This window comes from Bombina bombina, chromosome 12 (genome assembly GCF_027579735.1).
Source record: "Bombina bombina isolate aBomBom1 chromosome 12, aBomBom1.pri, whole genome shotgun sequence".
Lineage (NCBI taxonomy): Eukaryota > Metazoa > Chordata > Amphibia > Anura > Bombinatoridae > Bombina > Bombina bombina.
This window is the reverse complement of record NC_069510.1, coordinates 85,119,332-85,123,771: the sequence shown is the minus strand read 5'-3', so window position 1 is coordinate 85,123,771 and position 4,440 is coordinate 85,119,332. Positions and strand designations below refer to the sequence as shown.

General features: G+C 37.3%; 1 pseudogene; it reads right to left on the bottom strand.

Moving 5' to 3' along the window:
• Positions 1-3,031: 3,031 nt before the first annotated feature.
• Positions 3,032-3,150, bottom strand: LOC128643266 (uncharacterized; annotated as a pseudogene).
• Positions 3,151-4,440: the final 1,290 nt, after the last annotated feature.

Genomic DNA, 4,440 nt, shown 5'->3' with positions numbered 1-4,440 from the left:
GAGGTGAATTAAAAATCTCGGTGCAAGCTCAGCCCATTTTAGTAGGTTATGGTTTCAAAGAGCAAAACCAACTAGTTCGCATACAAAAATAAACCTAAAGAAAAACTTTCCCATACATTTTATACTCTTTATCTGTTCTAACAAATAATTGAAAACAAATGAAAGGGAATCCAGTTTTACAGTACACTGTCCCTTTAAGGCTTCTAAAATACTGACCTACTTCCACATGTGTTAAGTTGACCATACCTGGTTTAAACCAATGATATATAGATAGATAGATAGATAGATAGATAGATAGATAGATAGATATAGTATTTATTTTTTTAATAATGATGCTGTCCTCACTACCAGTAGCAAGACAGCTAGATAACAAGCAGAAAGAAGTTTACCTGTGTGATTAGCTTGTAAAACTGCAATACAATCAAATAAGACTGGAATTACAATGTGCAGATATATACAATATGCATTTCTAACAGAGAAAGCTTCTATCAAATCTCACAACAAACATATACCAGTGCAATCCACAAATGAAGCAAATATACAATAAACTTTAGCAAATAATAAGAGAACTTACAGATGTATGTGTATCTATAGGAACAATGTTGAAGAGGATGCACATAAATAATTATTCAAATGGCACCTGTAGACTGAATACTAACACTTTTTTACTTTATTAACAAAATGGAAACTTTATTAACAAATTACAGGATTTCACTTCCTGTTGCACTCCTGTGAGGAATAAACTGTAATTATAGTAAACAACCACTAGATGTCTCCAAATGAAACTATATCATTTTCATGATTTCTTAAAGGAACAGTCTACTCCAGAATGGTTATTGTTTAAAAAGATAGATGATCCCTTTATTACCCATTCCCCAATTTTGCATAACCGACACAGTTATATTAATATACTTTTTACCTCTGTGATTACCTTGTATCAAAACCTCTGCAAACTGCCCCCTTATTTCAGTTCTTTTGACAGACTTGCATTTTATCCAATCAGTGCTGACCCCTAGGTGACTTCACAGGAGGGAGCACAATGTTATCTATATGGCACACATGAACTAGCGCTGTCTAGCTGTAAAAAAAAACTGTCAAAATGCAGAGATAAGAGGCGGCCTTCAAGTGCTTATAAATTAGCATATGAGCCTACCTAGGTAGGTACCAAGAGAACAAAGCAAATTTGATGATAAAAATTGGAAAGTTGTTTAAAATTGCACGCCCTATCTGAATCATGAAAAATTAAATTTGGACTGGACTGTCCCTTTAACTAGGGCACAGGTGAAATAATTAGCTGATGGGTGAGAGAGCAAGTTAGTAGCCATGGTTACTGATCAGCTGACTATTTCCCCTGTGCTTTAGTTAGTTGGTTGGGAAACACTGATGTACAGTTTATGTATAGAGCAGTAAAATATAGTTTTGTTTAAATTTGGTTTTTTTAGATGGAAAAATAAAAAATAAAAACACAGTACATTTCAAAATATATTACACTCATTGAAAAATGTCCCTGTACTATAAAGACATGACTCTCTTCACTAAAGTAGCTGCATTATACCCTTGCTTATAAAAATGCAATCCCTGGATGCTTTTTAACATGAATCACTCCAAGTTTCCTTTTTTGTGAAAGAAATTCCTGTTGCACAAATTCATTTTCCATATTTACTATTATTGTTTCAGGATATCCTTAGGTGCAATAAAGTTCAGTATATAGAGTGCAAGGCTGACATCTTGTGGTGAAAAGCAAAATTACAATAATAAACTTTTGAAACAGATTTAACAAGTATGTATGTAGCCTGTTATCCAATTTGTTTAAAGAGGCAGTACAAATAATAAGAATGTAATTCAGCTAACTGCCAGTAGCACAATGCTGCTCCTTCAGCAAAGGATAACAAGAGAAATAAACAAATTTAATAATAGAAAATACAATTTTAAGCAACTTTCCCATTTACTTCTATCAGAATCATGAAAGAAAATTTTAGGGTTTTCTGTCCCTTTAATTAAAGGGACATTAAACCCCCCAATTTATTTCATGATTCAGATAGAGAATACAATTTTAAACAACTTTCTAATTTACTTCTATTATCAAATTTTCTTCATTATCTTATCTTTTGTTGAAAAGCAGAGATGTAAGCACAAGAGTGTGCACTGGTCCGCAGCACTATATGGCAGTTTTGCAACAATGTTATACATTAGTAATAGCACTAGATGGCAGCACTATTTCCTGTTATGTAGTGCTTCAGGCATGTAAATGCTACCTATCTAGGTATCTCTTCAACAAAGAATAACACGAGAAAGAAGCAAATTTGACAATAGAAGTACATTTGAAACTTTTGTAAAATTGTATTCTCTATAAGAATAATGGGTTGTATGTCCCTTTAACTTATTCTCATAGTTTAAAAGGGCAGACAAGTGCAAAAACAAAATACTCTAATACGTTACAGCATTTTATTGTTACACGATTTTGCAAAAGAGAGAGATGGCACCTGTGTTTCAGCTCAACATAGATTCAGTTCTCAAATGCTTGAAACAAAGCCAACAGTTTTCATCCAAAGACCCCCACTTCCCCCTGTCACTCAGACAGACATATAGCGTATGACACACTGTACTTTCTCACCGCCAAACGATTTCACCGGTCCTGGGGGAAAACCCCGCTGGCCATTTAGCTTAAAGCGACTCGGACGCTAAGGTAAGAACAGTGGCTTACCTCCCTTTGCCTTCGGGCCAACACGGGTCCCCTCTTCAGTTACTCACTAGTCGGCGGGTGACGTCATCATTCCAATGCGGTATCTTAGATGCAGTCCCTTCGTGGTGACGGTGGGGGTGATGGTTACTGCCAGGGGAATCCTAGGTGACGTGCTCACTCGTCTTCCTTAGTGAAACATACCTTCGTCCAAAAGAGGAGCACTCTCACAACAACGGATAAAAAGTAAAAAATAACATTTCTTCAACAATAAAAATCCATGCAGGAATGGCATCCACACAGCGACAGTAGGGATGGAGAGAGGAGCCTACTCCTCAACTAACTGCTACTTGCCTACCGCACCCTGTGTTCCCAGGCAGTCTCCCATCCCGGTACTGACCGGGCCTGATCCTGCTTAACTTCCGAGATCAGACGGGATCGGGTGCATTCAGAGTAGTGTGGCAGTAGCAGCAGTTAGTTGAGGAGTAGGCTCCTCTCTCCATCCCCACTGTCGCTGTGTGGATCCTATTCCTGTATGGATTTTTATCGTTGAAGAAATGAAAGTTATCTTGTACTTTTTATGCGTTGTTGTGAGAGTGCTCCTCTTTTGGACGAAGGTACTGTTACACTGTTACCTGCATTTCCTGAATCTCAGAAAAAATGCACCAAACAATGCAAGTTCTACAATATAGATACCAACAGTCACATGACCAGTTTCAAAATGAAATGTGGAAAACAGCACACTAAGGCGCAGAATCCAGGATTTGTCATATCCAACACACAATAAAGGAAAGAATGATTCCAACCTGTTAAAAGTTGACCATTATTTCTTTACATCAGGTTACAAGTGAATTAAAGTCACGTTCTGTCTAAACATAGACATGCAAGTGTGTGTCTTTTATACTCTTAATTGGTGCTAAAAATCCACATCCTGTAATACAACATTGTCACCATGTGGGCAATCTATTAATTGCATATGAGACATGCCCTCTATGTTGTTTTTTGGGTAAATCATTAAAGGGACATTAAACACTAAGTACAATCTATACAATAAGCATAGTACTGAGGTTATTGCCGCCTCCCTCTTGTCATGGGTGCCGCCATGTTGAAATCTAGCTTTCACTACATTCCAGTGCTGACATGTTTGCACATCTACAGCAACTCTTTAGATGCCGATAGTGTAACTTAGGTTCTAATATGGCAACACCCATTATTGCAGGGAGGTGCATGACATATATTTAATGTTTAGTGTCCCTTTAAACAATGTGGGTTTTTTTTCAATAGCATATTAGAACTAAAATCATATATGTGCATGAATTACATAACCCCTTCATGCCATTAGGACATTCCATACCATCCTAACAGTGCTGAGCTTTAATGCTGTTAGGACGGCATGGCGTGGCCTACTTTATATGGAACACTGCAGCCTCCATCTTTTTGTTGAAAAATTAAACTGGGGGGTATGCCTAGCAGTGTAGGCAGTCCCCCATGATCCAATCCCAGCCTTGAAATCACGTGGTCACATTGGCGGAGTAGCTTTATTTTTCCAGCAAATGATTACATCGGAAAAATTGTTCTGATCTAAGTCCTTCCTCCGCATGAAAGTGTTAAAAAGATGATAATTTATACTACATTTGGTTTACCAGAGTCCTGCAATTAACCTACATCAATAAGGTCCAATCAAAATACCTATTCAGACCTTTAGGGGTTAATGTCCCCAAACTATAAATCCATGTTCCCTATCTCCTCCACTTCTTGGA